At 39.7% G+C, this 8629-nt stretch overlaps 2 non-coding genes across 2 annotated transcripts; both read right to left on the reverse strand.

Moving 5' to 3' along the window:
- Positions 1 to 233: 233 nt before the first annotated feature.
- Trnav-cac (transfer RNA valine (anticodon CAC)) lies at positions 234 to 306 on the reverse strand. Its single transcript has one exon. It is a non-coding gene; the product is annotated as a tRNA-Val (tRNA).
- Positions 307 to 4866: 4560 nt separating this feature from the next.
- On the reverse strand, positions 4867 to 4939 carry Trnal-caa (transfer RNA leucine (anticodon CAA)). The gene has a single exon. It is a non-coding gene; the product is annotated as a tRNA-Leu (tRNA).
- Between the last annotated feature and the right edge of the window lie 3690 nt (positions 4940 to 8629).

The following is an 8629-nucleotide window of genomic DNA, read 5'->3' on the forward strand; positions in this document are numbered from 1 at the left end:
TATATATATATATATATATATATATATATATATATATATATATATATATATATATATATATATATATATATATGATAAATAGTAGTAATAATGATAATAAAGGCATAAAGAAAATGAACTTATGATATATACATGGACATCCTATCATAAGAAGGAGGGTACATTAAAACATAAGCATGCTGCAAGAAGGCAATAAACACATATTAGTTACTTTTCAACTTAAAACATACATTTGTTTTCGCCCGGGATCGAACCGGGGACCTTGCGCGTGTGAGGCGCACGTGATGACCACTACACTACGAAAACATATTATTATTAGGAGCAGAACGGCAAGTTTTTGTTTTCTTTTGCTTTGTTTAGGAGTTAGGTGAGTGAAAAAGAAGAGGTTTGACAAGAAAAGTGAGAAACATGGACAGCAAGGAGAAGGAAGAGGAAGATTATATAAGAAAATACAATTTATAATAATGATATTACTACCACTATACTACTACTACTACTACTACTACTACTACTACTAATTATCATCATCATTATTATTATTATTATTATTATTATTATTATTATTATTATTATTATTATCATTAATATTTTTCTTCTACTTCTCATCATTATTATCATCATGATTACCATTATTAGTAGCGACAATAAGAATGACCAAAAGTCAAACATTTTTTTGCTTATTATTCAACCACCACTACCAACACCACCTCCACCACCACTACCACCACCACTACCACCACCACGACCACTGCCATTTTCATTTTTTTTTTTTATTCTCCCCCCCTGCTCCCCAAATTCTCACTCTAAATCTGCAGTGGGACTGTGCATGCTTCTGGGGCCTCAGGCGCATAGATCTGAATCCTGATCATGGTCCGAAGATAAGAAGGGCGTCCACTCGGGGTAACGGTTCCCAAATGCTAAGTCCAGAGTCCTACGTTAATGAAAGGACATTCATCAGATTGCTGAAACACTTAGGGGTGGATAGGAAGATAGTCAAGGTAGTCATATGAGGACAATGAAGTCCAATTTTCACTAGGAGACATCAACATGGGATAGATGAGGAACAATGTAGGAATTAAGCAAGGCTGTGTCATGTCCACAGTACTATTCAGCTTATACCTGGAGGAACTGATGGTCAGGATAAGGAAGTCAGGGTAAGGAGTAAGGATAGGAGAAGGAAAGTTAGGAAGCCAGGCCTATGCAGATGACGTTGTCCTAATGGCTGAGAGCAAGAAGGAAATGGAAGAGATACTGTATATAATTAACATGTATGGGAAAGAATGGGATATGAAATTTGGTGAGAGAAATTGTAAAGTTATGGAGTTTGATAGAACAGATAGAAAACCGTGGGTTCTCGGCAACAATGTCCTGGAAGTAGTAGAAAAATACGAGTACTTAGAGCTTAAGGTGAGCAAGAAAGGGATGGATGGTGACAGGCAAAGGAAGATCATTGAAACGAAGTCAAGAAAAATGTCAAGCATTGTTATCAATGGAGGTAGTAAAGTAGTAAACAAGTTTCAGGTAAGCAGAAGTTTGTGAAAAGGAGTGGCAAGACCTTATTGTTTATACAGATCAGATGTAACATATTGCCAAGTAGGAGACATTGCCCAGTTAGAAAATGTACAGAATATTGTAGGCAAATGGGGACTTGGAGCCTCAAAGTGCACTGCAGTAGAGGCCCTCTGAGGGGACATGGGACCCTGGAAGTTAACGAAAAGAACAGAAACGGGAAAGATCAGAACTGCAGTTGTGGGATAGGAGGGGCAGAGATGACAATGCACAAACTATGAGAGGGAGAGAAACGAACTATGGTCTGACCTTTTCGAATTGAGCGTTTGGGCGTTGTCCTTTCCGGGGGTTCCCCAGCCTGTGGCGCTGCCACACTTACACCAAAACACATCTCATGTCATGTGCTTCCTACCTCAAAATTAAATGGTACTGTAGTATATATACATTGTGATGCTCTAAAAAAGGCAAGTTAGCGTAGTATATATATATATATATATATATATATATATATATATATATATATATATATATATATATATATATATATATATATATATATATATATATATATTAAATGAAACTTGCATTTTTTTTGCAAACACCATGATACTTAGCAATGTTTCCTCCAAGCGCTGTCACTTTTCCATGGGTGACCGAGTAAGGTCACACATCAGACTGACCGTGTTAATCACGCCGCCAGCCAGGATGGGAACTACCTCTCCCGCTCGTTCTCGTCGCCTCCACAGCCGAGAAAAAGAGCTTATTTACTCTGTAAATAAGTACTTTTTGGAAGGAAAGGCTGATAGGGGGGCATTACTTGAGCCCACAATAGCTGTTGCCCGAACAGCGAAAGCCACCAACGTGAGCGAGGCAACAGTTAGAAGAATTTGTTCATCTGTCAATGAAGCTTATATAACACAGAGGCCACCAGCACATCCTGTATTCTCACCAACAAAGAACCACTTAGGAACCATGACCAACGTTGATAACTTTGACAAACGTGTGGTAAGAAGGACAGTTTTGGGATTTTACACAAGGAAGGAGATCCCAGCACTGCACAAAGTAAAAAAAGAATTGAAGGAAAATACTTCTGCCTTGCGTTTTACCACGATGGTGGTGTGATCGTAAACTAAAGTCGTGACTAAAAAATAAAAATATAACATCATAATTTAAGGGAAATATCGTATCTAAAAGAAAACCTATCACATTTAAACGACATTCACAATGGAGAGAGAGAGAGAGAGAGAGAGAGAGAGAGAGAGAGAGAGAGAGAGAGAGAGAGAGAGAGAGAGAGAGAGGGTGGAGGGGAGAGGGAGCAGCTTGACTGACTGACTGGCAGGAGATTTTTCTCAAATTCTAACTATTCATAGACAAGTATAGATCTCTGATAGAAATAAATTTGCATGAAATGTAGATTGTATATGCAGAGAGAGAGAGAGATAGATAGAGAGAGAGAGAGAGAGAGAGAGAGAGAGAGAGAGAGAGAGAGAGAGAGAGAGAGAGAGAGAGAGAGAGAGAGATAGTTTGACTGACTGACAGGCAGGAGATTTTTTCTAAAATTTTAATAATTCATAAACAAATGTAGATTTTTGATGAAAATAAATTTGCATGAAATATAGATTGTATATGCAGAGAGAGAGAGAGAGAGAGAGAGAGAGAGAGAGAGAGAGAGAGAGAGAGAGAGAGAGAGAGAGAGAGAGAGAGAGAGAGAGAGAGAGAGAGAGAGAGAGAGAGAGAGAAAGGGGGTGGTGTGTGAGGAGCAAGGTTATCAGTGACACATAGGCTCTAATCCGATAATTGGCCCAGCACAAGGTTTGGCAGCGCTGTAGGTCGGGGAATCCCCGGAAAGGAGAACGCCCAAACGCTCAATTCAAAATGGTCAGGCTAATAGTGGCATTAGTGGTAGCTATAATAGAGAAGGAGGAGTGGAACAGAAGAAAAGACGAAGATTTCGCCATATGCAGTGTTAGGACTGTATGAGATAGTCAGGAGAGGGTTAAAATTATCACTCACATTAGGTACTTTCTAAACCACGGTTGTCAAATTCAAATCCTTTCGAGGGCCAATTATGCACTTGGTTGTGGTTTTGAGGGCCATCAAAGGTTTGGTAATCACTTATTGGCAAGACTGAAGATTACAAATTATTTTGCTGGTCATCCTGGTTTACCAAAAATACATGATTTAAGATAGGAGATGAAAGTTATTATGTCTCATCTTAACAGTTTAGTTACATTTTCCTCAGTTATAACAATTATAGTAACTCAAGTTGAAAAATCTCGTCACCTCATGGGCCACTTAGGACCATTCTGCAGGCCACATTTGGCACGCAGGCCATGAGTTTGACACACCTGTTCTAAGCTATAGCTGGGGAAAAAAGAAAGATGAGACGCGAGGAAAGCATCTGAAAGTTCCAGAAGGAGCAGGCCTATAAGCGATACAAAGCAAAATAGGCAACCAAAAGAAGAAGAAGAGGAGGCATTGTCCTAGCCCTGATAGATTAAGAAAACCGGACGTAAAACCGAAAAATAACTAGCGTTCGCATCTGTAACTGCAATGCAAGTAACGTCTGTATCCGAATCCGCGTTACTATTTTCAGTTTTTGTAAAAATAATAATCATGTTGGCATTTTTAGGTAAAAAGGATTATGATTAAGTAACATCCTCAATGAAAATACAACAAAACATTTTAATGCAAGAAACGAATCAACCCTGGGTAAATAAGGTAATGTTCATGTGGCTCCATTCATATTTAAATTTTTGAAAAGTGCAATCTATTTGCTGTGATGTTCATTTGCTGATCCATTGCCATTGTATTTCCATCAGGTGAATCACGCTGGTGCCGGATGTAGGGAGATACTTTCTTTTGAGGAAACTGCAACACTTGTTCTATTGGAAAATATGTAGACAGGATATTTTAACTCTTATCATTCTGTCAAAATAAAAGGTTACTCATATTGTTGCATTATATATACATTAAGCGACGTGTAATAGTTTGGTGAAATGTGTTTATTTATGAAAATTTGTATCTGGGAAGGAAATATTAGAGGGACGTTAGGTGTAAGTAACAAATTGAAATTCAAAATCAAAGTCTTGCAAGACTTTTTATAAATCATTCACATCTACAGAAACACTGTCATTATATATCCACATAAAAAAAAAATAAATAAATAAAAAATCAGCATCAACATCCACATCTGCCATAATCTGCATCCACATTCCCTGTTTAGACATACGAGTCATCTCTACCATCTAATCTTAAAGAGGAGACTTAAGACAGTAAGGGCGAGGAAAAGGAGGAGGATGCAAGGTGAAAGAAACCAATAATCCTACATAAGCTAATTCCTCTAAAAATTACAAGTGTTTTCACCCGGGATCGAACAGGGGACCTTGCGCGTTTGAGGCGCACGTGATAACCACTACACTACGAAAACATGGAATCATGGATGGGGGGGAGGAGGAGGAGGAGGAGGAGGAGGAGGAGGAGGAGGAGGAGGAGGAGGAGGAGGAGGAGAAAGAGGAGGAGAAAGAGGAGGAGAAGGAGGAGGAGGAGGAGGAGGAGGAGGAGGAGGAGGAAATAAGGTAGAGGTGCAAACTCATTTCACCTGGACGAGTGAAATGAATACTGACCCGTTTTCTCTTCACCACGGCAGTCAGATGAGAGATATGTTAGAAAATATGGACGCCTTTGATTGGAAGCAGCATCGAACGCCTCCTCTGCCCTGCAATCTTCCCCTGTTTTCACGGCCATTATGATGACGGAGATGCCGGGCGAGCGGGAGGTGGGAGCGGAAATAATTCTCATCCACGCAATGTAAGTAAGTCGTCAGTCATGCTTTATTTTCGCTATCTTAGTATGCACATATTGTGTCAGGTTTGGAATGCCTGGCTCGTGCATAAAATGTGTAGACTGGCATCCTATGATTGTCTGTAATTTGGGAAAAAAGATTACAGTGAGTGTCTGTGTATGTATATGCATTTATGTATAGTATGTGTGCATGATGGATCGTACAATATATTAGCTGCTCACAGTAAACACGTGAAGTCCTATAAAAGGCAAATAATAGGAGTCTCTACCTCTGTTTCGAAGCAAATGGTTACCGCCTTTTCTTCCAGCTCTGGAAGGCAGAGGTAAAAGCTGTGGTATTGGTACAGTCAGCCGCAATAAAACTTTCGCTAGTCTTGCTCCATAAATTCAGTAGCGAACGCATTCCATCTATATGATGAAGATTGTACAGTATATTAGCTGCTCGCAGTATATACGTGAAATCCTATAAAAGGCAAATAACAGGAGTCTCTACCTGGGTTTCGAAGCAAATGGTTACCACCTTTACTTCCAGCTCTGGAAAGCAGAGGCAAAAGCTGCGGTATTGATATAGTCAGCAGGACTAACTTTCGTTAGTCCTGCTCCATAAATTCAGTAGCGAACGCATTCCATCTATATGATGAAGACTACTGTTCTCCTGTGATTTGTTAAACTTCCTCAAAAGTAACGCTCAAAACTCAACCTACTTGACCTGCATCACCTGGTCCATACCCTGTACTTTCTCGTGATCAGGATTTCTCCTTCTCATCCTCCTCACCACCACCATCACCAGTCCTTCCCTCCAACTCTCTAAGCTCTTTCGGCTTAAATTTCCTTTTGCACATTTAATTTTATAAAGATCCTGTTTATTTCCCATTAATTTTTTGCCTCCCTATTTAGATATATTTACCCTACGTACTGACATGGCATGCTTCCTTCTGAGTCTTTTTCTTACAGTTCCTACTAATGTGGCAAACAGAAATTTCTATTTTCTTATTTATTATTATTATTATTATTATTATTATTATTATTATTATTATTTTTTTTATTATTATTATTTTTTTTTTTCACATGCCACACTGGACTGAATTTAACTCGTATTTATGTCTAGCGTACTGGTCATTTATTTAAACCTGGCAGTCCCAAACCAGAGCCAGTCCCACTACACACCTACATACCTACACACACCCACACCAACACACCCACCCATCCGCGCACACACACACACACACACACACACAAACACACACACTATATTATGACTTACATTATATTTCGCTTTGATGGAAAAAATCATCATTGCCATTATCATTGTTAGTGTTATTAATCATCATCGTCATTAACAGCAACACCAACAACAACGAGAGCACCGCCACCATTTTTCCTGCGCCGACTGAAGCAAAAAAAAAAAAAAAAAAAAAAAAGCGAAAGTTCAGAGGAAGCTTTTCACTGCAATTCTCTCTCTCTCTCTCTCTCTCTCTCTCTCTCTCTCTCTCTCTCTCTCTCTCTCTCTCTCTCTCTCTCTCTCTCTCTCCACAAAGGCTTAACGAGACCATTTAGTTCATTTGGCAGACGTTCTCTCTTAATTAGCAGAGCGACAGGCGCCTCTAAATGGCTGTCTGTTTACATGGACTCAAAAGTTCCGCACGGTAAAAAATAAAATGCCTTTCCATCGTTCCCTCATTATAGGACGGCAAGCTGGCGTGGCGGTGATGGCGGTGAAAGCGGCGGGTGCGGGGCCGGTGTTGATGCAGCCGTGTAGCGCAGCAGCATAATTATCAACTTTTTGGCTGTTTTGGCTTCTCCACATCAATAAAATGGTCAAAATGGTCCAGTACAGATTCCGAAAGGTCATTCTTCTTCTTCTTCTTCTTCTTCTTCTTCTTCTTCTTCTTCTTCTTCTTTTTCTTCTTCTTCTTCTTCTTCTTCTTGGCCTTATTAATCCATGTTGGGATCGGCCACTCTTATATGGTGTCGCTATTAACTTCTGTCTGCTGGATCCTCTCCCACTTTCGAAATGCACATGTAATAACAAAACTAGTTCAAGTCCTTCAGTTCCTGCAAATTTACATCTGTAAAATCGTCTAGGGTCACTCAAAAGAAGTAACATGTGCCATGCTTTTAACCATTCCCAAGAGCCATACTGAATGGTGGAAATAAAAAAATAAAAAAATAAGCGTACAAGTCTTCCCGTGGGTCTACAGACTCGTAGTCTTAAATGCAGTGGTCCCTGCACTGTTTCCAAAAGCCACACGGCTTATTAGTTGGGTTATTATAAACGTTTTTTCCCTCTGGTGATGTATTTTCCCTGTTAAGCTATCAGTAGAATCATAAACACGCCCTTGAAAACTTCAATAGCTTCCACTAGAACCTACTACATGTACTGGAGATGAAACACCGAAATACAGACATGCAAGTTACCCAAGCTGAGACACCATGGCATCTCTGGCCAGTGTGCGAGAGAACGAGGCAAATACTCACAAACCATGCAATACTACCTGCCTGTCCTGTTACTCATCAACGCCCAGGCACCGAGTGTTTTATGGGTGGAACACTAACTTGTTATGAAGTTGCTTGCGCGTTCCAATGTTCCAGTGACTAGGGGGAAATAAACAAGACAGATGCAGCTATACTAGGCAAGTCCATCGAGAGAACAGGCAAGCGGTCAGTTTTATAGAAGGAAGACTAACTTGCGTATTCCAGTGACAGGAGAAGATAAATAAAACAGGTGCAAGTCCATCGAGAGCCATCAAGCCATGCTATTTACTTCCCCGTCAGACACACTAACCCAATCTGGAGTGGTGTCTCTCTTGAACTCACAACATTTGGGACAAGGACTCTTCAAAGGTAAATAAGTTGAACTTCACAGCATAGAATCTAATTTCCAAACACAAATTCAGACATTCTACATGATCCTAGTTCCTGTAAGACACGTAAATAACAAAAATGTTCTTACATCGAAGCAAATAAATTTATTCAACGACAAAAAGAACAGACTTTATAGTTTTCTTTTATCCCACTGTGTTTCAACAAACTGTCTTACACCTACTGATACTGATAGGTAAAACACACACACACACACACACACACACACACACACATGAATGGTTCACTCTTACAGACAGAATGTTTAAAAAGGTACATTGACATTCCGATATTCAGGCTTATTTGTAAAAGTGTTTGCTCTTGTTGGTAGCATTGTGATGACAAGAGTTCTCTCTCTCTCTCTCTCTCTCTCTCTCTCTCTCTCTCTCTCTCTCTCTCTCTCTCTCTCTCTCTCTCTCTCAAAATAGCATAATATACTATATCTTTCTACCTC

This window comes from Scylla paramamosain, chromosome 10 (assembly GCF_035594125.1).
Source record: "Scylla paramamosain isolate STU-SP2022 chromosome 10, ASM3559412v1, whole genome shotgun sequence".
Taxonomy (NCBI): domain Eukaryota; kingdom Metazoa; phylum Arthropoda; class Malacostraca; order Decapoda; family Portunidae; genus Scylla; species Scylla paramamosain.